Raw genomic sequence first — 27,905 nt, 5'->3', positions numbered from 1 at the left:
CTATAGCACCACATCTCAAATGCTTCGATTCTCTTCTGTTCCGGTTTTCCCACAGTCCATGTTTCACTACCATACTATGCTGTACTCCAGACGTACATCCTCAGAAATTTCTTCCTCAAATTAAGGCCGGTATTTGATATTAACAGACTTCTCTTAGCCAGAAATGCCTTTTTTGCCATAGCGAGTCTGCTTTTGATGTCCTCCTTGCTCCGTCCGTCATTGGTTATTTTACTGCCTAGGTAGCAGAATTCCTTAACTTCATTGACTTCGTGACCATCAATCCTGATGTTAAGTTTCTCGCTTTCCTCATTTCTACTACTTCTCATTACCTTCGTCTTTCTCCGATTTACTCTCAAACCATACTGTGTACTCATTAGATTGTTCATTCCGTTCAGCAGATCATTTAATTCTTCTTCACTCTCGCTCAGGATAGCAATGTCATCAGCGAATCGTATCATTGATATCCTTTCACCTTGTATTTTAATTCCACTCCTGAACCTTTCTTTTATTTACATCATTGCTTCCTCGATGTACAGATTGAAGAGTAGGGGCGAAAGGCTACAGCCTTGTCTTACACCCTTCTTAATACGAGCACTTCGTTCTTGATCGTCCACTCTTATTATTCCCTCTTGGTTGTCGTACATATTGTATATGACCCGTCTCTCCCTATAGCTTACCCCTACTTTTTTCAGAATCTCGAACAGCTTGCACCATTTTATATTGTCGAACGCTTTTTCCAGGTCGACAAATCCTATGAAAGTGTCTTGATTTTTCTTTAGCCTTGATTCCATTATTAGCCGTAACGTCAGAATTGCCTCTCTCGTCCCTTTACTTTTCCTAAAGCCAAACTGATCGTCACCTAGCACATTCTCAATTTTCTTTTCCATTCTTCTGTATATTATTCTTGTAAGCAGCTTCGATGCATGAGCTGTTAAGCTGATTGTGCGATAATTCTCGCACTTGTCAGCTCTTGCCGTCTTCGGAATTGTGTGGATGATGCTTTTCCGAAAGTCAGATGGTATGTCGCCAGACTCATATATTCTACACACCAACGTGAATAGTCGTTTTGTTGCCACTTCCATCAAAGATTTTAGAAATTCTGATGGAATGTTATCTATCCCTTCTGCCTTATTTGACCGTAAGTCCTCCAAAGCTCTTTTAAATTCCGATTCTAATACTGGGTCCCCTATCTCTTCTAAATCGACTCCTGTTTCTTCTTCTATCACATCAGACAAATCTTCACCCTCATAGAGGCTTTCAATGTATTCTTTCCACCTATCTGCTCTCTCCTCTGCATTTAACAGTGGAATTCCCGTTGCACTCTTAATGTTACCACCGTTGCTTTTAATGTCACCAAAGGTTGTTTTGACTTTCCTGTATGCTGAGTCTGTCCTTCCGACAATCATATCTTTTTCGATGTCTTCACATTTTTCCTGCAGCCATTTCTTCTTAGCTTCCCTGCACTTCCTATTTATTTCATTCCTCAGCGACTTGTACTTCTGTATTCCTGATTTTCCCGGAACATGTTTGCACTTCCTCCTTTCATCAATCAACTGAAGCATTTCTTCTGTTACCCATGGTTTCTTCGCAGCTACCTTCTTTGTACCTATGTTTTCCTTCCCAACTTTTGTGATGGCCCTTTTTAGAGATGTCCATTCCTCTTCAACTGTACTGCCTACTGCGCTATTCCTTATTGCTGTATCTATAGCGTTAGAGAACTTCAAACGTATCTCGTCATTCCTTAGTACTTCCGTATCCCACTTCTTTGCGTATTGATTCTTCCTGACTAATGTCTTGAACTTCAGCCTACTCTTCATCACTACTATATTGCGATCTGAGTCTATATCTGCTCCTGGGTACGCCTTACAATCCAGTATCTGATTTCGGAATCTCTGTCTGACCATGATGTAATCTAATTGAAATCTTCCCGTATCTCCCGGCCTTTTCCAAGTATACCTCCTCCTCTTGTGATTCTTGAACAGGGTATTCGCTATTACTGGTTGAAACTTGTTACAGAGCTCAATTAGTCTTTCTCCTCTTTCATTCCTTGTCCCAAGCCCATATTCCCCTGTAACCTTTTCTTCTACTCCTTCCCCTACAACTGAATTCCAGTCGCCCATGACTATTACATTTTCGTCCCCCTTTACATACTGCATTACCCTTTCAATATCCTCATATACTTTCTCTATCTGTTCATCTTCAGCTTGCGACGTCGGCATGTATACCTGAACTATCGTTGTCGGTGTTGGTCTGCTGTCGATTCTGATTAGAACAACCCAGTCACTGAACTGTTCACAGTAACACACCCTCTGCCCTACCTTCCTATTCATAACGAATCCTACACCTGTTATACCATTTTCTGCTGCTGTTGATATTACCCAATACTCATCTGACCAGAAATCCTTGTCTTCCTTCCACTTCACTTCACTGACCCCTACTACATCTAGATTGAGCCTTTGCATTTCCCTTTTCAGATTTTCTAGTTTCCCTACCACGTTCAAGCTTCTGACATTCCACGCCCCGACTCGTAGAACTTTATCCTTTCGTTGATTATTCAATCTTTTTCTCATGGTAACCTCCCCCTTGGCACTCCCCTCCCGGAGATCCGAATGGGGGACTATTCCGGAATCTTTTGCCAATGAAGAGATCATCATGACACTTCTTCAATTACAGTCCACATGTCCTGTGGATACACGTTACATGTCTTTAATGCAGTGGTTTCCATTGCCTTCTGCATCCTCATGTTGTTGATCATTGCTGATTCTTCCCCCTTTAGGGGCAATTTCCCACCCCTAGGACAAGAGATCTACTCCTGTTTATTGGCTTCCACTGTTAACCAGTATAATGCCTCCTGATCTACGCAGAAGTATTGCTCTTGCGAGAGAATTCCACAAGATCTCCAGGAATTCTAACCTGCCCGTGCATAGCGACCTGCCACTTTTAAATCGCAAGAGACTGAAATCACGCCATCCAACTCTGTGGGATGCTGCTGTCGTGGTTGCTAAGGATTTCAAACCTCTTGAAGAATGGAAAGGTCGGTGAGAAGCAGTGACAGATGTGCGCCTGCTTAACATCTTGTCAGGTGCTAAACTTCAAAGTTTCTTGTGTGTTAATATGTACATATGTATACGTAATTTAATTTTATGATATGTCTGTATCAGCCATACGCTAAATAAAAAACCAGTCGTTTAAATCTTGGCAATATTGACAACTGAAGTACCACGTGTTTGAGCGCTGGGAATTTGACACGAAGGAGCGCAGGGCTACATATTGACTTAGTTCGTGTCAGCTATCCACTGAAAAGTTAAGCAAAATAAACCTATATAAAATAATTACGTCTAGGTATTTTTCAATACAAAGAGATGTATTGCAACTAGAAAAATTATATTAAATTCTTGTAGCTCGGGTCCCTATGCTGTAATTGATAGCCTGTTGGTAAATGGAACACTGGTGGTCACTAACTGATGTAATTATACTAAAAAACCAGAATTGGAAATGGTTCAAACGGCTCTGAACGCTGTGGAACTTAACTGCTGAGGTCATCAGTCCCCTAGAACTTGTAACTACTTAAACCTAACTAACCTAAGGACATCACACACATCCATGCCCGAGGCAGGATTCGAACCTGCCACTGTAGCGGTCGCGCGGTTCCAGACTGTAGCGCCTAGAACCGCTCAGCCACCCCGGCCGGCGCCACCACCAGAATTGGAGTTGCAGCATCGTCACACACAACCTATGCTTTTCAGTCAACTCGCTGTTATGCTGCTGTTATTCTATGTTGAGACAAAAAAATGGTTCAAATGGCTCTGAGCACTATTGGACTAAACATCTGTGGTCATCAGTCCCCTATAACTGAGAACTACTTAAACCTAACTAAGCTAAGGACATCACACACATCCATGCCCGAGGCAGGATTCGAACCTGCCACCGTAGCGGTCGCGCGGTTCCAGACTGTAGCGCCTAGAACCGCTGGGCCACCCCGGCCGGCGCCACCACCAGAATTGGAGTTGCAGCATCGTCACACACAACTTATGCTTTTCAGTCAACTCGCTGTTATGCTGCTGTTATTCTATGTTGAGACAAAAAATGGTTCAAATGGTTCTGAGCACTATTGGACTAAACATCTGTGGTCATCAGTCCCCTATAACTGAGAACTACTTAAACCTAACTAACCTAAGGACATCACACACATCCATGCCCGAGGCAGGATTCGAACCTGCGACCGTAGCAGTCATGCGGTTCCGGACTGAGCGCCTAGAACCGCTAGACCACCGCGGCCGGCTATGTGGAGACACAGGAGGACACTCCAAGATAGAAAAAAAAATACCGACGCACCACGAAGGAATCATCTGAACGAGACGGAAATCGGTAAATTTCATGAACATGTAAATACAAGTAAATGCTCATTATTTCACAATATACATAAATGACCTTGTGGATAACATCGGAAGTCACTGAGGCTTTTTGCGGATGATGCTGTGGTATATCGGGAGGTTATAACGATGGAAAATTATACTGAAATGCAGGAGGATCTGCAACGAATTGACGCATGGTGCAGGAAATGGCAATTGAATCTCAATGTAGACAAGTGTGATGTGCTGCGAATACATAGAAAGAAAGATCTTTTATCATTTAGCTACAATATAGCAGGTCAGCAACTGGAAGCAGTTAGTTCCATAAATTATCTGGGAGTAGGCATTAGGAGTGATTTAAAATGGAATGATCATATAAAGTTGATCGTCGGTAAAGCAGATGCCGGACTGAGATTCATTGGAAGAATCCTAAGGAAATGCAACCCGAAAACAAAGGAAGTAGGTTACAGTACTGTGCTGTAAGAGTGTCGCGGATATCAATCAAAGGGGTCCTGCTATGAAATGAAGTGGCACCTCGGGCCATTACTCCTGTTTGCCGGGCTATATGGTGGGCGACAGTCAGGCTGGTGTCCCACCACTGTCCGGGGCGTTTCCAGACACTTCTTCTCTGGTCGTCGTAGCTCAGTTCGAAGTGAGACTCATCACTGAAGACAATTCTGCGCCAGTCAATGAGATGCTAGGTCGAAGACGTGTCTTGAGACCACGTGGACATCAGTGGGACACAAACATGACCGTTGCCCGCCATACGGCCCGACAGGGGAATCCCTTTTGTCGGCATTGCAAGATCCCCTCGCATTGCAAGATCCCCTGATACTGTTATTACTCAGCTTAGCCGCGAGTCCGTAGAGGGTGGTATATGTGTCGTACAGTATGATTGATCAGCATTTTCACCTGGAATTTGCGAGTGTAAGTCGGACCTTCCTTGATGCACCAAGGTGGGTCGTGTCGTCGGATTTCCTCCTACCTGTGCGCGGTGCAGCTCTCGTAAATCTCGTCCCATGCAGATTCTTCATTGGCGCATTGGATGTCTCTGTCGGTCGAAGCTAATTATCTGAAATTGCTATCGATCAACTTTGGGGTATCTATTTACTCGAAATTAACATTCAGAATGCCGTAATATCACTTTTATTCCTACCAGATCGATAATGAAACACTCATGTCACAAACTACTCGTAACCGAGAGCATGGCTACCATCGAACAAGACAGAAAGAGCTCTTAACGCCGACTGCCGACTTTGGCGCGCAGTCCGCACCTCTTACTAGTCCCGTCACAGTTCGTGGATTTCCGATCAAGTTCGTACTTACTAAGATATGCATTTGTTAATGAACGGGTGTGAATTTTAACGAGGCAAAATTATGATAAATAATTTTAAACATCCAGAGGCTCCTCCTAGTATTCGTGTTGTCATAAATGACTTTAATTATTAAATATAAATAAACAAACTCGGTGACTTTGGCGCCAAGATGGCGGTACTTCCCGTCATGTATATTTCCCAGGCTGACGCTTGTTGCTACGGTCCAGCGCCGAGCCCCACCCCACTACGGGCGACATATGGTCGCTTCGTCACCTAGCCAGCCAGCGTGTGAAATGCTCTCCGACTCATGGCCGGCTACGGACTACAGCACTTCCTAACTATCGTGATAAATCAATAAGAGACAATAACTTATTAAAACTGGTAAAAATGTCTTTCTCGCGTAAGAGGCACCTTACAGCATCCACGGCACCCTTACAGCACTGCGGAACATCGACGATGCTCTACGCCTCGTGTGTTGCCCTTCATCGCAAACCATCCTGGGCTTACATTTCAGCAAGATAATTCCAGCCTGTACACGACGAGAGTTTCTATTGCTTTTCTTCGCGCTTTCCAAACCCTATCTTGGCCAGCAACGTCGCCTGATCTCTCCCAAATATAGAACGTTTCGAGCATTTGGGGTAGGGCCCTCCAATCAGCTCGGATTTCACGATCTAATGCGCCAATCGGACACAATTTGGCAAGATATCCCTCAGAAGGAAATCCAACAACTCTCTCAATCAATGCCAAGCGAATAACTGCTTGCATAAGGGCCTGAGGTGGACAACGCGTTATTGACTTGCTCAGTTTGTGAAGCTCTTTCACTTGAGTAAATCTTCAATTTCTCTGAAATTATAACATCTGTACATGTGCATCACATCTACCGATTTCCGTCCCATTGGGATAATTCCTTCGCGGTGCATCGTTTTCTTTTCTCTTTCTTTTCTTCTTTTTGTTCTAAATTGTATTACCATTTGAACATTAACACACTCTGAGGGTGACAACTATTGAGTGAATCTTCAGCTGTCTCTGGCTTTCTCTGTGTTGGGCGGGCAAATTGGGACCACTGCTACTTTCCATCGCAAATTCTACCGCGGTATCGTTAGCAGAGCAGTGTGCTTGGATCCTGTAGATGCGTCGGTACCGATTTCCCAATGGGACGGAAATCGGTAGGTGTCATGCACTTGTACTGTATTGCGAATACATAGAAAGAAGGATCCTTTATTGTATGATTATATGAGAGCGGAACAAACACTGATAGCAGTTACTTCTGTAAAATATCTCTGAGTACGCGTACGGAACGATTTGAAGTGGAATGATCATATAAAATTAATTGTTGGTAAAGCGGGTGCCAGGTTGAGATTCGTTGGGAGAGTCCTTAGAAAATGTCCATCAACAAAGGAGGTGGCTTACAAAACACTCGTTCGACCTATACTTGAGTACTGCTCATCAGTGTAGGATCCGTACCAGGTCGGGTTGACAGAGGATACAGAAAAGGTCCAAAGAAGAGTGGCGCGTTTCGTCACAGAGTTATTTGGTAAGCGTGATAGCGTTACGGAGATTTTTAGCAAACTCAAGTGGCAGACGCTGCAAGAGAGGCGCTCTGCGTCGCGGTGTAGCTTGCTGTCCAGGTTTCGAGAGGGTGCGTTTGTGGATGAGGTATCGAATATGTTACTTCCCCCTACTTATACCTCCCGAGCCGGCCGCTGTGACCAAGCGGTTCTAGGCGTTTCAGTCCGGAACCGCGCTGCTGCTACGGTCGCAGGCTCGAATCCTGCCTCGGGCATGGGTGTGTGTGATGTCCTTAGGTTAGTTAGTTTTAAGTAGTTCTAAGTTCTAGGGGACTGATGACCTCAGATGTTAAGTCCCATAGTGCTCAGAGCCATTTGAATCATATACCTCCCGAGGAGATCACGAATGTAAAATTAGAGAGATTCGAGCGCGCACGGAGGCTTTCCGGCAGTCGTTCTTCCCGCGAACCATACGCTACTGGAACAGGAAAGGGAGATAATGACAGTGGCACGTAAAGTGCCCTCCGCCACACACCGTTGGGTGGTTTGCGGAGTATAAATGTAGATGTAGATGTAGATATAGATGTAGGTCGGTGAGCAAGAGACGATATCGGTTTTTTGCCCAATTTACCAAAGTACACAAAAATGTAGCTCTATATTCGTGGGTGTGACAGAAACACTCAATTAAAGCAGAAAAGTTCATATGGACATATGCCCCATTGAGACCAGTTTCCGAGATAATACGCATTTAATGTAGTTTTGTTTTTGGGCTGGTGGCGCGCGCTGTGTCTTACCGAGCCAGCATCTTTGACGTTTCATTCTAGGCCAACCTGCCTCGTTGCTTTCAACCTGTTTGCTCTGGATGTCTTTCTGCCATTAAACTAGCCTGTTGAACGTGCAGTTGCCCATGGTTTGTAGTAAGTGAAATAGTGCGATGGAGTGAGAGTGTATCAGAGAGAAGTGCTGGTCAACTTCTTTCGTACATACACTGACTAAAATGCCTCACAAATACACTAATGTAGAATGTGTAGATATAGTATATGTTTACGGCTATCGAAGAATACCGTCGGCGCTTTGCGACACGTGGAATTCCTAGTCATAGAGTGTTTACCCAAGTTTTCAGCACATTGCATGAAACAGGCATTCTTCGAAATTCCCATTTTTCATATGAACACGTATTTCAACAACCTGTACAGGAACAGCAATACATTGTTGCAATGGCACGGCCTAGCCCTACGAGGGGCGTTTGAAAAGTCCTTGCAGAGTCCGAGAGGTGGCACCATAGGCGCGTATCGAGGTCATGTTTAATTAGTAGCATCTTTGGAAAGAACGCACACCAAGTTTCAGCCATATTGGTCTATTTCTTTGTGGTTCGCATTCGTGTGAATCAAGGAACTCAAGTGACTGTCAAAACATGGACGAAAAAGAATTTCGTGTGGCTAAAGAGAAGCTTGATAAACATTACGGTGACTCTGCACCTTCAATTAGAACAGTTTATAAGTGGTTTCAAAATTTTCGGAGTGACCATATGGGCACAAGTGATGCTGAACGTTCTGGACGCCCTGTGGAGGTTACGACTCCAGAAATCATTGATAATATCCATGATATGGTGATGGATGACAGAAGAGTTAAGGTGCGTGAGATTGCTAGTTCTGTGGGCATCACGAATGAACGGGTACATAATATTTTGCATAAACATTTGGACATGAGAAAGCTTTCCGCAAGATGGGTTCCGCGATTGCTCACGCTTGACGAAAAACGGAATCGTGTGAAGTGCTGCAAGGATGGTTTGCAGCTGTTGAGGTAGAGTCCGCAGGACTTTAAGCGTCGATTCGTCACTGTGGATGAAACATGGATACATTACTGTACTCCTGAGACCAAACACCAATCCAAACAGTGGGCTACCAAGGGAGAATCTGCACCAAAAAAGGCGAAGACCATTCCTTCGGCCGGAAAGGTTATGGCGAGTGTCTTTTGGGATTCACAAGGGATAATCCTCATCGACTATCTGGAAAAGGGTAAAACTAGTACAGGTGCATATTATTCATCGTTACTGGACCGTTTGAAAACTGAGCCGCAAGAAAAACGCCGGCGATTGGACCGCAAAAAAGTCCTTTTCCACCACGACAATGCACCAGCACACACCTCAGCAGTTGTGGTCGCTAAATGATTGGAAACAGTATTCCAACTCGTTTCACATCCCCCCTATTCTCTAGACTTGGCTCCCTCGGACTGGGATTTGTTCCCCAATTTGAAGAAATGGCTGGCGGGACAAAGATTTTATTCAAACAAGGAGGTGATTGCAGCAACTAATAGCTATTTTGCAGTCTTGGACAATTCCAATCGTTCGTTAAGGGATCCACAAATTATAACAGCGTTGGACGAAGTGTATAAATCTAAAAGGAGACTTTGTCGAAGAATAAAAAGGGTTTACCCCAAACACGTAAGTAGTTTTTATTTTTGCACGGAATTTTCAAACGCCCTTCGTACTACAAGCATATGGCGACACTCTGCGCGTATCAGTGTCCCACGAACACTTGTGTGATTAACATTGCATGCTGGTTACTTTTACCCATTTCAAATATTATGTGCAAAAATCTTCACATTAGCGACAATGCCACAGTAATTAAATTTTGTCACTTGTTGAATGTCTATCTTCATTTGCTTCCATTAAAACTATTCACTGATGAAGCTACGTTTATACGGAATGTAATCAACAACATATGTAATAATTATCGATGTTCACAGGAAAATCCGTACGCTACAGTGGAAACCAATTTCCAAATTCTTTTTCCGATCAGTGTTTAGTGCGGTACGATCGGTAACATGTTGATAGGTTCACTCATTTTAGGACTGATGACCATAGATGTTACGCCCCACAGTGCTCAGAGCCATTTGAACCATCTGAACTCATTTTAGAACAGCGAATGACAAGAGAGAATTCCTTGTATGTTGAACAGCTTGAAAGCGTTCCTTTGGCCACACGAAATACAATGAAGTTCCAGCATTACGGAGATCCTCTACATTTTACCAGACGTATGAGAGACCTTTTCAACAGCACTTACCCTAGCTGCTTGATTGGTCGTGGTAGTACAGTTAACTGGCCACTAAGATCGCCAGACCTTACGCTATTTTGATTTTGAGGTTGGATGAAGTCTGAGATGAACAAGCAAAAGATGAATACGCGAGATGAACTGCGTGGACGCATCATGGACACTGCTGCCTTCATTAGCGAACATGCTGAGGCACTCAGACACGCAACACAACGTGTTCTCCCAAGAGTGCACAAATGCATTGAAGTTTGCGCTGGGATACTCGAACATGGATGATGCACCGTACATCATCTGTGATGTGACGTGTACAATACTTGGAGATGAATGTGCTAAAAATACATATTTTTAAACTGATACTTTGCTAAACGAATATTGTTATATTAACTAACTGTTGTACATGCGTACATGTGTGAAGCTGGCAATTTTTTTCCGGCCGGAGTGGCCGAGCGGTTCTAGGCACTACAGTCTGGAACCGCGCGACCGCTACGGTCGCAGGTTCGAATCCTGCCTCGGGCATGGATGTGTGTGATGTCCTTAGGTTAGTTAGGTTTAATTAGTTCTCAGTTCTAGGGGACTGATGAACTCAGACGTTAAGTCCCATAGTGCTCGGAGCCATTTGAACCATTTGGCAATTTATTGAAGGATACAGAAAATAAATAACGATGTACATTAAATGTGTTCTGCCTCGAAAATCATTCGAAATAGGGCATATGTCTGTATGAAGTTTTTTTGCTTCATACGATCGTTCCTGTAACATCCCTGAATATTGACCATACCTCCTGGGACACCCTGTGCCCCAGGAAAGTGTGATGTGGCCCTTGCTGTTCATGTTGAATATTAATGACAGTGCAGAAAATATTAACGGTAACCTCAGACTTTTCGTAGATGGTGTAGTTATTTACAAATAAGATCTGCCTGAAATACGATTCACAGATATTCAGTCTAATCTTGATAGAATTTCAGAGTGATGCAACAGGTGGACACTCTCTTCAAGTGCTGAGAATCCAAAACTACGCACTCCGCAAAAAGGAAACAATGTAGCGCTTTATGTCTACAATATCAACGAGTCTTAACTTCAATCAGTCAACACATACAAATACTTGGATGTAACAGGTTTTGAAGGTATGAAACGGGATGATCGTAGAATTTAAGAAAGGAGAGACACACGACAATCATTCGCGCCCCATTAGTTTTACTATTTTTGCCTATCTAGATTTCGGCTCTAAATAGCCGTCTTCACCTATGCAAAAGTAACAAAACTAATGGAAATGCGACTGAAAGCTGTGCTTCTCTCCTTCTTTATAGTCTACGGTCGCTGCGCACAACAGTTCCTTGTGGAATCCAAGTTGATCGCAGAACTGGTACTTTTTGCAAATGCCATTAAAGGGAAAGCAACAGAAGACATTGTTAATGATGTTTTTCAAAGGGATATTAACTGGTTCTCTGAAAATGGACTTTCCCTAAATTTTTGGGAAAATGCACCATATTCAGTTCTGTACAATGAATAGAGTAATATCAACAATTGAAGCGGCACAAGAACAGGGTAGAATACTCCAAATTTTTGGGTCTCCATACTTAAGAAAACTTGAACTAGAAGAAGCGTATTGCTGAGTTTCTCAAACAGTGAAGTTCAGCTACTTTTGTACTTCGTATAATTGCTAGTCTTGGAAACAACATACTAACATATTTTGCGTATTTACTCTGAATAATGACTCATGAAATAATTTTGTTGGAAAGTTACCAGTTTGAAATAAGGTACTGATTACCCAAAAGCGAGCAGTAAGAATAATATGTGGTGTTCACCCGCGGTCGTCATGTTGGTACCTCTTCAAGGAACTGTGCATTTTAACTGTAGTGTCACAATACATATATCCGCTAGTAAAATTCGTCATAAATAATCCATCACAATTTGAGAAGGATAGTGATTTACACACCTACAAAACTATAGGAAAAAATGTACTTTATTACCCATTATTAAAGCAGTCAGTGGCTAACAAAGGAGTTCAATGCCCTGCAAAAAAATTTTGGTCATTTGTACTATAACATACTATCGTTTGCACAATAGCGTAATATATCTGACAGGTAGCGCAGCAAGATTTAAATATAAATTAGAATCATTTTTCCTGGACAACCCAGTTGTACTACATGGGCGAACTTCGCTTTAAAAGCTGGTGGCCTGAGAAAGGAATTATTTTTAAATGTAGTTGAGTGAGTATGACAAAATAAATGTGTTCGTTAATGTAAGTAGTCGTCATATATACGTACCCTGTAAACTGAATAATTCCATATCATTTGCTGCGCTGTAGGCAAAGCAGATCGCAGAATTCGTTTCATTGGTAGAATACTAGGATGTACTCGGTCTTCAAATGACACTGCTTACACAACACTCATACGACCCTTCCTAGAATATTGTTCTAGTGCCACAGTTCGTAATGATAGATGGTAAATCATCGAGTACAACAGAAGTGATACCTGGTGTTCCCCAAGGCAGTGCCATAGGCCCTCTGCTGTTCCTGATTTACATAAATGATCTAGGTGATAATCTATGCAGCCCCCTTAGATTGTTTGCAGATGACGCTGTAATTTGCCGTCCAGTAAAATCATCAGACGGTCAATTATAATTACAAAATGATCAAGAGAGAATTTCTGTATGGCGCGAAAAGTAGCAGTTGACACTGAACACAGAAAAGTGCGAGGTCATCCACATGGGTTCTAAAAGAAATCCAATAAATTTTGGGTATACGATAAATCGCACAAATCTAAGGGCTGTCAATTCCACTAAATACTACAAGCAACTTAAATCGCAAAGACCACATAGATAATATGGTGGGGAAGGCGAAACAAAGTCTGTGCATTGTTGGCAGAACACTTAGAAGATGTGACAAACCCACTAAAGAGACAGCCTACATTACACTTGTCCGTCCTCTGCTGGAATATTGCTGCGTGGTGTGAGATCCTTACCAGGTGGGATTGACGGAGGGCACCGAAAAAGTGCAAAGAAGGGCAACTCGTCTCGTGTTATCGCGCAATAGGGGTGAGAGTGTCATTGTTATGATACGCGAGTTAGGGTGGCAGTCACTGAAACAAAGGCGGTTTTCTTTGCGGCGAAATCTATTTACGAAATTTCAATCACCAACTTTCTCTTCCGAACGCGAAAATCTTTTTTTGACACCCCCCTTTGTAGGGAGAAATGATCATTATAATAAAATAAGAGAAATTAGAGCTCGATCGGAAAGATTTAGGTGTTCCTTTATCTCCGCGCCATTCGAGAGTGGAATGGTAGAGAAGTAGTATGAAAATGGTTCGATGAAACCTCTGCCAGGCACTTAAGTGTGAATTGCAGAGTAACCATGTAGGACAGGTCACGGAAATTCTGGAGAAACTGGACTGTCCGACACCTACATACAAAGTGTCAGGAACCAGTTTTAGTAGACAAATTATGGAATATACCACAACGCCCCTGCAGGGATCGAGAGGACAAGATTAAGTTAACTACAGAGAGTATAAAGGCATATAAACAGTCATTTTTCTCGAAACCTGTACGTGAATGGAAGGAGAAGAGACCCTAATTAGTTCAGTTGGAACTACCAAATGGTTCAAATGGCTCTGAGCACTATGGGTCTTAACTTCTGAGGTCATCAGTCCCCTAGAACATAGAACTACTTAAACCTAACTAACCTAAGGACATCACACACATCCATGCCCGATGCAGGATTCGAACCTACGACCGTAGCGGTCGCGCGGTTCCAGACTGTAGCGCCTAGAACCGCTCGGCCACACAGGCTGGGTGGAAGTACACTCTACCATACATTTCATAGTGGTTTGCAGAGTATGGATGTAGATATATAGGGGCTCGACAATGGATGTAGATATACGGGTGTTGGACAAAAACATGGAAGCCTTGCGAGAAATACAAAGGATTCTTGAACATAAATGCAGATACTACCCGAACCTGCTGGGTGCGCTGTTGTATTTGATCACGAACGGCACCTGTGCAATGCCCTCAATACGTTGCAAGTGTCGGTCGTGGTCAGAAGAGTGTCCGTGAATTCATAAATGGACAGACTGTTCGTGATTTTGTGGTATTTGCTTCTGTTACCAAGTAGCTGAAGTGGTTAATGTTTCATGAGGCACCGTATCAAAGGTTTATACCGAATACAAAGAGAGCAGAAACACGATTTCTTAGTCACAATGCGAACAAAAGTGTATGTTGAGTAACCATCGCAAATGGTCACTGAAGAGAACTGTGACGAAAAATAAGAGGACCACAGCTATAATAGTCACTGCAGAACTCAATATCGCACTCGAGTACCCAGGAAGGGGTCTTTATAAGCAGAGAACTGCAGGCCGATGTGGAATTTCAAACCAAGCATTAGTGACTGCAATGGGTGTAACAGGAAAATGTGGTACTGAAGCCATAAAAAATTAAATATGGAGCAATGGAAGAAAGTCATTTGGTTGGCTGAGCCTTGTTTTACACTGTTTCCAACTACTGCCCGAGTTAATGTCTGACATATGCATGTCCCAAGCCTACGATACAGACAGCTTACTGTCAAGAGCGAAATATGGCGAGGGTTCGGTGATGATTAGGTCAGCCATACCCTAGTATTCCTTGGACTCCATGGTTACTCTGCAAGGTCATATTACTGCCAAGGATTGTGTGTCAATTTTGTGTGATCAGATCCATTTCATGGTACAATATTTGTTCTCCAATAGTGATCTGCAGCATCGTCAATAGAACGCAATCTGGTCCTTTGGTGCAGAGCCGAGTGGAGAGTGTGAATCAGAGGCTCGGGCGGTTCTGTGACCGTGTAGGCTGCAGATTCCTTGACTTGCACCCGCGGTGGTCTGTTTCCAAGTTCCGCTTAATTGGTCAGGAGTCCACTAAACACAGGAAGCTCCCACACGGGTAGCGGGGTCTGTGTGGAAAGGACAGGGCGGTTTTTTTTAGATTAGTGGGACTCAGGGAACCTCAGAAAGTGCGTCCGTCTAAAATGGGGCAGGTAAAACACAGTAAGTTAGTTGTAGAAACGATCGGTATTGTGGTTGTAAATTGTCGTAGCTGTGTTGGGAAAGATTCAGAGCTCCAAGCCCTAACACAAACCACTGAAGCTCAAATACTCATAGGTACAGAAAGCAGGCTAAAGCCGGAAACAAGTTCAGCAAAAATTTTTTCTAACGATCTAACAGTTTTCACAAAGAATAGGTTACATACAATTGGTGGTGGAGTATTTATTGCTGTCAGAAGTAGCTTGCCTTGTAGTGAAACTGAAATAGATAGTTCCTGCGAAAAAGTATGAGTAGAGGTTATACTTGAGAACTTGACTAAACTACCAATTGGGGCCGGCCGCCTTGTCTGAGCGGTTCTATGCGCTTCTGTCTGGAGCCGTGCGACCGCTACGGTAGCAGGTTCGAACCCTGCCTCGGGCATGGATGTGTGTGATGTCCTTAGGTTAGTTAGGTTTAAGAAGTTCTAAGTTCTAGGGGACTGATGACCTCAGTTGTTAAAGTCCCACAGTGCTCAGAGTCATTTGAACCATTTTTGACACGTAGTCAGCAGGGATTCAGAAAATATCGTTCTTTTGAAACACACTAGCTCTTTATACTCCTGAAGTAATGAGAGCTATCGAAAGGGGATGTAAAATTGATTCCATATTTTTAGATTTCCAGAAGGCTTTCGACACCATTCCTCACAATCGTCTTCTGACCTAACTGCGTGGCTATGGAATATCACATCAGTTGTGCAATTGGATTCGTGATTTCCTGTCAGAAAGGTCACAGTTCGTCGTAATAGACGGAAAGACATCAAGTAAAACAGAAATAATATCCGGCGGTTCCCAAGGAAGTGTTATAGGCCCTCTATTTTTCGTGATCTATATTAACGACATAGAAGACAATCTCAGTAGCCGCCTTTGATTGTTTTGCAGATGATGCTGTCATTTACCGTCTTGTAAAGTCATCAGATGACCAAAACGAACTACAAAATGATTTAGGTAAGGTAGATGTATGATGCGAAAAGTGGCAATTGACCCTGAGTAAAGTAAAGTGTGAAGTTATTCACATGATTGCTACAAGAAATCCACTGAATTTCGTTCCGCAGCAAGTCACACAAATCTGAAGGGTGTAAATTTAACTAAATGATTAAGGATTGCAGTTACAGAATCCTAAATTGGAATGATCACATAGATAATGTTGTGGATACAGCCAACTAAAGACTGATATTCAATGGCAGAACAAGGTGTGACAGGTCTACTAAAGAGACTGCTTACACCACGCTTGTCCGCCCTATTCTGGAGTATTTCTGTGTGGTGTGGGATTCGCATCAGATGGGACTGGCCGATGAGATCGAAAAAGTACCAAGAAGCGTAGCACGTTTTGTATTACCGCGAAGTTGGGGAGATAGTGCCACAGACATGATACGTGAATTGGAGTTGCAATCATTAAAACAAAGGCGTTTTTCGTTGCAACGGGATCTTCTCATGAAACTTCAATAGCAGTTTTCTACTCCGATTGCCAAAATATTCTCTTGGCACCCACCTACATAGGAAGAAATGATCATCACGATAAAATAAGAGAAATCAGGGCTCGCACAGAAGAGTGTAAGGGCTCGGTTTACCCGCGCACCGTTCGAGGGTGGAATGGTAGAGAGACAGCTTGAAGGTGGTTCATTGAACCCTTTGCCAGGCACTTTCTTGTGAACAGCAGAGTAATCATGTAGATGTAGATGCTGTGTTCCAAGAAGACATGGTTCGTGTTCGAATAGCTCACGTCGTCCAGGAGTGGTTTGTGACCAAGAGATTGAGTTGTCGCATCTTCCCTGGCCACCACAGTGACAGATCTCACCATTATTCAGCCTTCATCGTCAAATTGAGAATGGCGTGTACGTGATCGCTACTCACTTCGATCTTCACTACCTGAAGTTCCCAATATTTTGCAGGAACAATGGTACAAGATTCCCCTGAAAACCGCACAGAACCTGTACTTCGCCATTCTGTGATGACTAGAAGCTGTTTAGAATTGCAACGATTTTTCTTCACCGCGTTAGGCGTGGTAAGATGTTGTACTTTACGTTTTTCCATATTTGTGTCGACGCCCTGTAGATATAGATATAGACTACTGTTGGAAATGACCAAGTTACGAAGTTCCTCCTTCTTTCTCTGCTTCTCCAGAGATGGCTGTGTACTATAAGATTGTTCAAGCGAACGGGAACGGTAGTAAATCCGTCATCTGGCTATCCGACACACGAGAAAGCGTCGTAACGTTCCTGGAGGTACGCCTTCGCGTATCCGCTACCGTCGCCCCAGCCCGCCTTCCACTGATCACATGACCACGAGCTCACAGTCACACACACACACTCACACACACACACACATACACACGCACACGCGCACACACAGACACGCGCGCATGTGCAATCACTTCCACATTTCTGGGTAGGAGAATACTCCTTTCCTTAGACAAAAGCTCAAACCCAGCGAGGTGGCGAAGTGGGAAGATCCTGGACTCATAGTCAGGAGGACAGTGGTTCGAATCTCTGTCAGTGCATTTACATGTAGGTTTCTTTCTCATCATTCTCCAGTGTAAGCTTATGCTTAGAAGACTGCAGGAAACCTAAATGTGGATGTACTGACTGAGATACAAACCACTGGTCTCCTAACTGTGACTTCGGGGTCATCCCACTTCATCACCCCGCTGGGTTTTATTAATGAAATTTGGTGAATGCGATGGACGCCCTCTGTGCAGTTTATAAGGTTTTATTTTATCAAGACAGCCTTTGCATTGGCCGGTTCACGTGAGGTAGCTATTTTTGGTGTAGCCAACCCAACATGTTCGAGTACTTCAAAACTTGTTCTTTCAGCAGAATCCAACAACAGATAATAAAAAATTAGTGCAGCACATCAGCATTCAACATTGTGTTTTATGTAGGATGTGGTGCAGCCATGGAAACACTGGACTCTCGTTCAGCAAGATTAACAATTCCTCATGTTTCTCTAACTCATTTCATGCAAATGATATTACAGCTCCTTGAACAAGGTTATGACCAATTTTCTAAACTGTCCTTTCAAGTAAGATAGTGCCCCTTTGTAATAATTCTGATTCAAGGTTCGTTAAATTCTAACATTCATTACCACAGAGCACAGAGCAAAAGATAATACTCATGAGTAAAAACATTATTATCAGTGTAACAATGAGCTGGCTAAAAATCGTTTGAAATGTTTAAAATGTTCCAACTTTGATGTTCCTTACAACAATTGAATTAGCTAGTGTTGACTGAAAACGATAGCATTAAGATTCGTGTAAAGTGCTATTTATCTTCATAACACCGGAGTACTTCGAGCTGATTTTCTAAGAATTTGATGCCCTGAATGCAAACAATTCATTAATATTTGCCAAGAAGTTCAAAATTCTAAAATACAAGATTTTAGTGAAATATATGTTATACTGTTCAAATATAAGTCCATGGATAAAAAATGAAACAATAATTTTGTTATTGTATTATATAAATATTATTATATCCTAAATAAAAAAGTCATTGATGATAACATCCAGTCCCTGATCATTTAGGAAGCTTCTTTTCCATGACGTTCTTGAATGTATTATGGAGCGGTCCATTTTTAAATTCAAGTAGTAAACTGCCATCATGTACATATCTGATCTTTCTTGGTAGCATTCGTCTAGAGTTTTCATATGCAGAGTTGCCTTATTTGTGAACCGTCAAATATTCCTGCTTGAATTTTTCCGTTCTCAGCTCAGACATTTTTCCCTATATATGCAAAGCGTGACCCATTCTTACCAAAGCCTTTACAAACTGCTTCAAAATGCCCTACTTGATATGCAGTGGACGACAAATGATTTTCTCTCGTCCAACTATGGGGTCGTTAATGACATTCTTCCTCCCTCCGTACATGTTTTCTCTCTTTGGCCGTTCTTTTCCAACACTGTGGTGTGTTTTGTCTCTGCTATTCCAGAGTCACAAGAATCACTTTGCAAAGCAAGGAGAAAGTTTACCATTCATAAGTCTAGACAAACCATCCATTGATGTTTATGAGACTTCATCTTCTCAAAGATCAAAACTGTGGTTTTATGTTCTTCTTTCATTTCCCTTGAGGGAGCAGCTGACATTGAACTCAATTTGTTACCGTTGTGAATTAGTAAAAATTTCAAACTTGCCTTGAGCTGTGCCCAAATACACGAAAATCAAGTAGAAAACATTCAGGAAGACAAATTTCCTCAGGAGTCCACTAATTTCGTGCAAAACGCGAGATTGTCTTCTTGAGAGTATAAAAAATTAAAATGAAGGGCTTCCTGGATCAACAGGTCGTTACGACACCAGCCTGGGCAAAACCGAAGGATACGATTCCACATCCGTTTGTTTAACATTTATTCCGATTTAGATCGTAAAGTATAAGATTTACGACACTTATATAGATAAACGATACTTTGAAGTATTTACGAAATAGTATTCTATCCAAATTTACCTCTTTAGTGGGAGTTAAACCATGAAGACATAAAATTATGAAAACTGGTTATCCTACAGATTTCACTTTCCAGAAGTCTACATTTAAAAAGTATTGTTAACCTTAAAGATTTTTATTAGATTTCATTTCATATATACAGATTTTCCCGTATATGACATGTTTATTACTATTATTATTTTGAGCTTTTCCTCATTACAGAGGCTTATCTCCAACATAATAATTTACTTGGAAATTACTATACAAACAATAAACGTTCTTAAACTATACTCTGAAAATATTTCTCCAGGTGTTTCGATCTTGCGTGTCCTCTTCCTCTGCGCCCATTCTCCTCATTGTGTGCAGTACATTTTGGAGCCAGGTGGTCACAGGTCGTTCTCTTCGTCTTCTCCCCTCCGGTTCCCACTCCAGTATCAATTTTGGTATTCTGGCTTCCTCCATTCGTCGTACATGCCCCTACCACTGTAATTTCTTCCTATCCATTACGTCATATATTCTTTCTTTTATTTCCATTCTCCTTATTACTTCGGTGTTCCTTATCTTTTCTTTCCTGGAGATTCTTGCCGATCTTCTCCAAAAGTCCATCTCTAGAGCTTGTAATTTTTTAATGTGCTTCATGTTAATTGTCCAGGTCTCCGTTCCATACAGAACCACACTCTCTAATATGGATTTGTGTATTAATTTTTTAGTTCTGCTCATTACATTCCTGCTCCATAAGACTGAGTTAAGCATCCCAATGACCCTCCGTCCGCTACTAATTCTTTTATTGATTTCTGACTCTGATTTTCCCTCGATTTCTAAAATGGATCCCAAATAACAGAAGGTGTTTATCTTTTTGATTTTCTTTCCTTCAATGTATAGCTCATCTGAATCATTAGTCAAGTATTCTGTTTTTTGGTAATTAATCTTCAAACCCCAAGTTTTGTATGTTACTGCTAGTTGATCGCACATATAGTTAGCATCCTCCCCATCTTGTGCTACGACTACTTGATCATCAGCAAATAATAAATGATGTAGGTAAACTTCATCTCTTATTTCTAATCTCATACTATTACATTTACGAGACCATGTTCTAAGGCTAATATCTACATAGATTTTAAATAATGATGGTGACATGGGACAGCCCTGTAAAAGGCCTTTGCTTGTTCTAAATTTCTGTGAAAGTTTATTACCAACTTTCACTTGGCAAATGTTATCTTTATACATCTGTTGTATTATTTTAATCAAGGAAGGGTTTATGTTTGCCATATGTAGTGCTCTCCAAAGTAATTTTCTTGGAACAGTATCATACGCTTTTTCTGGATCTATGAAAATTAATCCTATACTTTTTGATTTTTCCCTATGTTTCTCCAAAATCTGTCGCAATGTGAAAATATGGTCTACACATGATCTCCCAGCTGTGAATCCACATTGTTCTTCTTGGGTTCTAAAATTTTTTTCCAGTTTGTTTTTAATTACTTTCGCAAAAATTCTCATTAATGTGTTTGTAACACAAATTCCTCGATAGTTTGAACATATTTTGCGATCCCCTTTTTTAAATATTGTATTAATGTAACCTAGCTTCATCTCATTGGGTATTGAATCTCCATGTATCATTTTGTTGAAGAGCTGTGTTATCAGTTTCACAATTTTGTCACCACCATATTTCAGACACTCCAGACTGATATTGCCTGGTCCCAGTGATTTACCATTCTTTCCTGTTCTCAACGCCTGAAGTACTTCACTTTCTAAAATATGGGTCTCATCATCTTCATGTCCTTTATCTTCCCCTGTTCCTTCTTCTAGATATTCTTCTCTGTCCTCATTTAATAATTTTTCGAAATACTCTTCCCATTCCTTTTGTGTTATCAGTTGGAGATTAGTTTTGCTTTTTGTATCCTGTCGAAGCCCTTTCAATACTGACCATGCTTCTTTTGCTCTCCCAAATCCTAATTTGCTATTCACCTTGGCACATGTTCTTTCCCATGCTTCATGTTTTGCCATCCTTATTTTTTTCATCACTTCATTCTTCTTTTCCTTGTATATTGACCTTGTTTCTTCTGATTTATCATTCAACCACTGAAGGAACGCATTTCGTTTTTCTCTAACGAGGACCTCTATTTCCTCTGACCACCACTCTGCTGCACGGTTGTGGTTGCTATCTTTTCTACCCAACACCTCTGTTGCTATGATTTTCACATTAGCTTTTATATAGTCATATATTTCCTCTGTACTTCCTTCAAATGATTCAACCAGTTTCCTTTCCATCCTGGCCGCAAAGAGTGTTCTGATACTTTCGTCTTGTAGGCTGTCAATATTAAAAGGTAAATTTTCATCTTTCTCAGTCTGGTTCGTTTTATTTATGTTACTTGTATCACTCCTTGCATTCTTCCATGGCCAGAAAGACTTCATTTTAACTAGATAGTGGTCTGATCCACACTGAGCTCCTCTATAAGATCTGACGTCTACTGCCTTGAAACTACTTGTTTGCCTAATGATAATATAATCTATTATAGAACGAAGTTCTTTGGTGTTCTGTTGCCAAGTATATTTACGAATGTCCTTATGTTTGAAAAATGTGTTGATAATTTTTAATTCAAATTGTTCACAAATTGCAATCAATCGTTCTCCATTGTCATTATATTCGTCCTCTCCATGTTTTCCTACTATTCTACAAGATTCTCTAAATCCTACCCTTCCATTCAGATCTCCCATGATAATCAGTTCCATTCTTCTTGGGATTTTTTCAATAGTCTCCCTGAGGGTGTCCCAAAATGTATCTTTCTCCTTATCTTTTGTATAGTTCGTGGGTGCATATACGCCAATAATCACAATTTCCCTAGCAAATAATGTCATTTCAACAGTTATTATACGTTGATTGATGAATGTCCAATTTGTGATTCTTTCTTTCCATGATTTCTTTATCATAATGGAGACTCCTGCTTTGGCTCTTACTGCTTTTCATACCCCACTCCAGATATGTACATAATTATCCAGTTCTTCTTCTCCTTGGACTTTCTTCTTTGTTTCAGAGAGTACGACAACATCCATGTTGAACATGTCAAGTTCTGCAGGGAGTAAATTTATTTTAGTGGAAATACCTTGCACATTCCAGCATCCAGGATGCTGGATATGACATGTTCTCATCAAAATTGCAAATGGCATATGAGCTGTAGAAAAACGTAATTGATTGTTTATCAGACAATAGTCTTTAGTTTTCTGCTTGACATAATGATTTAATACTGCAATATGTAAACAAATCTTAGTATGTGGTGGATTTTTATATCTCTAAATTTTATTACAGGAATATATAAAATTTCTTTTGCAAATCGCATTTTTGTAACAAAAATAGGTATAATTTTGCATAAATCGCCACTGTTTGTAACAACAGATGTCGTTCTAATAATTATTTTGACAAAGGAAATTCTAGAACATTTTGGACAACAATTTTGTGTTACATAGAACAGTATGCATCCCAAACCATATTAGGCATAGTTGTTAGCTGAGTTGACTTTTAAGCTTCTGTATGACACACATCATGTGTAATGTTTTCATTATCAGCAAACATGTGAAAATGAGCTCCTTCTGCGTAAAAAGTGGTTTTGGAGATGAGACTACGTTTTTTTGTCTTGTTGATTGGGAAATTAGGCGAATGCTGCCGCTTCTCATTGAAACAAAATGAGTATTTACCTTTATTCTACAAATTGTTTAATCATATCTTGAAAGAGTCATTTTCTCATGACGTTCCATTGAACTAAAACTATTACATAGTTACAATAGCGATTTATTTCAATTGGAATGGCTCATCAGGGATATTTTGCCTCAGATAACCATTTCAAGAGCAAGAAGGCTAGCATACTATTTCTGTTGTATGGTAAAACGTAACTTTGGTTCCTTGATCCAGTACATTTTTCTTGGAAGCCAGTAATACAGAAGCTTCTTTTGATGGCTTGAGATCTGTGGTGGGTTATTAACTAATCCCAGTTTAAACCCTGAGGAATTAATGCCATACCCCCATAATCACTGTCATCGTCATTAGTATCAGAGTGACAACACCAGTCCTCACAAACAACAGGTTTTGGAGTGGCTTTTGATTCAGACGTTTTCGTTTCTCCGTAGTCCACAATCGTAAATGTTTTGTACAGGTTTTACAGATTTATTTCAAAAGACTTTACAAAGTCAATAGTAAGTTTTTGGTTTCCTTTCAGCGTTTAATCTCTGCATATGTAGCAAAAACCATCAAGGAGATTTACGCAACTTCTTCTACTTAAACTTGTATTATTTCTGTTCAACAACACAAGTGCAAAAAACTACAACATAGACGTTTCCTAACTGAACTATCAAGCGACGTCATTCTCGCTCAGCCCTGCATGGCCTAGCTCACATAGTAACCTTCAACTCCATCTGGTGGATATTCCTGGAACTAATTAGAAAGCAGACCAGCAATAGGGCAAACCTACAGGAATCAATCCCCGTACACGTGATTTAGAAGTGCAGAAACCAGAGTTACAAATGCTCATTCCATGTAGAAGTGCATGTTAAACAACAATGATCAAAAAAATAAGAGCGGATAGAGAAAGACTGATTTCACTTTTTAATTCAACGTCCCAGCTGTGACTAAAATCATTTGTGAAATCCTAGATATAAAAAACCGTTTGTTTTTGGCCTGTGTAATTACTTCATTGCTATTTGTCCTTGAGATCTCTGGTGAGTTATTAACTCATCTCAGTTTAAACCCAGAGGAATTCATGCCAAACCCTCATAATCACTGTCATCATCGTTAGTATCAGAAGGACAACACTAATCGTCACAAACTACAATTTTTGGAGTGTCTTTTGTTTCAGACGTTTTCATTACCCGGTAGTCCACAGTTGTAAATGTTCTGTACAAGTTTTACAGATTTATTCCAGAAGTCTTTACAAAGTCAATTGTTTTCAGTTTCCTTTCAGCGTTTATTCTCTGCATAAGTAGCAAAAACTATCTACGTGATTTACACAACTTCTTCTACTTTAACTTATAATATTTCTGTTCAACAACACAAGTGCAAAAAACTACAACATAGATGTTTCCTAACAGAACTATTAAGCGACACCATTCCCGCTCATCCCTGTACAGCCAAGCTCACACAGTAGCCTCCAACTCCATCTGGTGGATATTCCTGGAACTAATTAGGAAGCAGACTGGCAATAAGGCAAACCTACAGGAACCAATCCTCGTACATGTGATTTAGGAGTGGACAAACCAGAGTTACAAATGCACATTACAGGTAGAAGTGCATGTTAAACAACTATGATCAAAAAAAGAAGAGCGGACAGAGGAAGACTGATTTCACTTTTTGATTCAACACCCCAACTGTGGCTAAAATCGATTCTAAAATCCTAGATATAAAAAACAGTTTGTTTTTGGCCTGTGTAATTATTTCATTGCTAGTTTCCCTGATTATCTTAAAATGGTGTACCAGTAATTAACGTTGATAATAGGTGTGCAAAGCGCCAATAGAAATTTGAGTTCATCATTCTGATGTATTAAATGAACAATAATTTATTTCTACTAAGATAATAGATTTGCTTCCAGTAGAAATAGAGTTCGATCTGTTCACTCAGATTTTGGTTGTCTATGGTTCACTTGAATCGATTCTAGCACTTTTCAGGACGAATCTTTGAATGAGATGCAGACGAATTTCTTCCCTATCCTTCTCTTACTGAGGAAGTATTCGGTACATAATCATACCGTCGTCGTTGAGGATTTGAGCCCCAACGTTCCCTTTTGTCTCCATCGATTTCGTTGTACGAAGACTAGTTTCTTTGTTTAGTTAATATCTTTGGTGACCACGCTGTGCAAAACAGAATGATGGGCTGTTGAAATTTCCTTCTTTCTTTCTACTGCTCTTCTCTCAACGAAAATTAGTTTCGTTGTATAATTAATATCTGTGCAAAACCAGAACGCTCCACTTCCACTAGCTAGGAAACAGCTGCAGTGCTAAATGCCACAGTATGTGCTGAAATGCTAATTCATGGGAAACCATTACTTGCTTCATACTTGCAACACCTGCAGCTGTGGAGACATATGCTTACATTGTTTTGGAATAGAAATCAGAATCCGCCAGTGGTAATAGTTGATGACATCCTTGTAGCATATTGTAAGAGCGATCGAAAATACATTGCGGGCCATTGAAACTGCCAACCAGGAAGGATAGTAAATAATGACATTTTACTCATAGTGCTTATACAGTGTAGTAGAAAAAAATAAGTGAATAAATCTGTAGGTGATTTGGAAGCATACAGGTTCCGAATTTTACATGGTTCAGTAACATTAATGTGACCACCGCCTATGTTCCACGTCAACATGCAATAACCACTCAAAGATATGAAGTGACAGGTGACACCACCAGCAGTGACGGGAGAATGTGGAAAACAGTGCAGTTGTTATCGCAATGTGGAAATGGAGTGATTTATATGATGCCCAAAAGGGAATGATCGTTGGCTTTCGGGCCAAGGGAGGAAGTATTTCCGAAACGGTTATTTTTGTAAACCGTTCATGTGCCACTGTGGTTAAAGTATACTTAGCATCCAAACCTGGCATTGAGGCATCTGTGGTGCACCACGGGCCATACATAACAGAGGTTAACGACGGCTATGAAGTTGTGCATATGGGAATAGACGTGCAACTGCTAAGCAGTTGGCCACCTAGATGACCCAAGGAGGTAGCAACAGTGTCTCCTCAACGAACGTTCAGCGAACTTCGCTGTGTATGAGCCCTGGAGCAGGTCGCTGGTTCAAGCAACCCATGCTGACTGCAAGTCATCGGCAGCAAAGGCTGTGATTTCCACGCCAATGCTTCAACTGGCGGTCACTGAGTGTCTCGACAGCTGTCTTTTTCAGATGAATCACGTATTATGTTTCATAGGAATGTATAAAACGAAACATCCTGCAACCAGGAGGGAGCGTTATGATCTGGGCACTGTTTTCACTGGCATTCCCTGGATAATCTCATCATCTTGGAGGCACAATATTTCAACAAAATACTTATATCCATCTGTTCCCTTCATGAATTTAGTTTTTCCTTGACTCGATGCCACCTACCTGCAGCTTGCAGTGTATGTGCGTGTTTCGAGGAGCACCGGGATGAGTATACTGTTCTCCCCTGTCCGCCAACCTCTCCGGATTGAACCTAGTTGAGAATCTGTGGGACCAGCTCGATCCCACCATGGAACCTCAACCGAGAAACCCAGCTGGCTATGGCCCTGGAGTCGGCATGACTCCACATCCCTCTCTGTACCCCTAGAACCTCACTGACCCTTTCTACACATCTCACGCTGCAAAACATGTTCATTCAGACTTTTCTCAGGTGGTCACATTAATATTAGTGGCGCAAGCTGTACACAGAATTGCCACTTCTGGCAGCAACAATGGCTCTCATTTGGCTGGGCTTTGAGTTGAACTGAGCTTGTGTGAGTGGTATGGGTGCAACACTCTATGCTGCTTCAGTTACATGCCAATTGTAGTGTCAAGTGCAAGCATCCTAGTCTCTTGGCAACCCGTGACCAAATGTATTCAATGGGCGAGAGATCTGGAGAACGTGTTGGCCAGGACTACAGTTGTACGCTCTCTGTATAGAGGTAGGTTTGGACAGTGTGGTTGCATGCCGTCTTGCATAGTCTTGGTGAAACATAACGTTTTGGAGACCTCAAATATAAGGCAATATCACTGGGTTTAAGGAGTCGAAAATGTAACGGCTGCTGTCCACGTTACCGGCTATGAGAGCCAGAAGTAGATATTTCCTGTACCCACTGGTCTTCAATAGCACGATGCCAGGTATTGGAGCATGTATGACAATGATGGGAAAGCTGAAAACCGTGATGGTATACGCAGAAAGAGTGTCATGGCGCCACTCCTGTGTCCAGTGTTGTCACCACACCTCCCTCTGCTGCTGTGTCAAGGGTTGCAGCAGCAATGGATTCTGCACTGATAGTCCGTAGTGCTTGAGACGTCACCTCACTCTCCGCGTTTATACTTGTAGTGTAGTAAGCAAACCCTTTTCCTGGTACTTGGCATGTAACATTACTTTGTGATCCTGCACAGTTGAATGAATATGCATGTCCCTCGGCCCAAGACATATGTGATTGTTGCGATCCCTCATGTCGCTGAATAGGAATCTACTGAATGCATTAATTCCGTATCACGTGACAATCGTGGGATGACAACCAGGGCAAATAGTGATA

Source organism: Schistocerca serialis, chromosome 3 (genome assembly GCF_023864345.2).
Source record: "Schistocerca serialis cubense isolate TAMUIC-IGC-003099 chromosome 3, iqSchSeri2.2, whole genome shotgun sequence".
Taxonomy (NCBI): domain Eukaryota; kingdom Metazoa; phylum Arthropoda; class Insecta; order Orthoptera; family Acrididae; genus Schistocerca; species Schistocerca serialis.
The sequence above is the reverse complement of the archived record's forward strand: the minus strand, read 5'-3'. Positions refer to the sequence as shown.